Source organism: Penaeus monodon, chromosome 19 (assembly GCF_015228065.2).
Source record: "Penaeus monodon isolate SGIC_2016 chromosome 19, NSTDA_Pmon_1, whole genome shotgun sequence".
Taxonomy (NCBI): Eukaryota; Metazoa; Arthropoda; class Malacostraca; order Decapoda; family Penaeidae; genus Penaeus; species Penaeus monodon.
Window position 1 is genome coordinate 27,986,530 of NC_051404.1, and position 428 is coordinate 27,986,957.

Genomic DNA, 428 nt, shown 5'->3' on the forward strand with positions numbered 1-428 from the left:
CAGTCAGTCCAGCGAAATCTCCCCCTCCCCTCCCCCACCAACCTCTCCTCCCACTCCCGCGAACTCTCCCCCCATCCCCCTACTCTCCCACACCCCTAACTCTTCCCCCCTTCCCCATAACTCTCCCCCACCCCCTAATTATCCCCCCATCCCCCTGACTCCCCCACACCCCTAACTCTTCCCCCCTTCCCCCTAACTCTCCCCCCAGCTCCCTAACTCTCCCCCACCCCCCAACTTTGCGTGAATTTCCCGTGCGTCTCGGCCATGCTCGCGCGAAGTCGACTGAACGGGCTTGCGGGCGTGAGGGCGCGGTGGCGACGGCCTGAGGAGGAGGTCGGTTCCTTCCGGTGCGGGCGGAGTAGGGGGGTGGGGGGAGGAGAGGGAAAGCGGAAGGGGTTGGAGAGGGGGTTGGGGGAGCTGGATTCGAT

The 428-nt window shown here is 65.7% G+C and overlaps 1 protein-coding gene across 1 annotated transcript in view; it reads left to right on the forward strand.

Moving 5' to 3' along the window:
• LOC119585375 (histone acetyltransferase KAT7-like) overlaps window positions 1-428 on the forward strand; it is a gene marked incomplete at both ends in the record, with an annotated part of 12,263 nt that overhangs the window by 952 nt on the left and 10,883 nt on the right.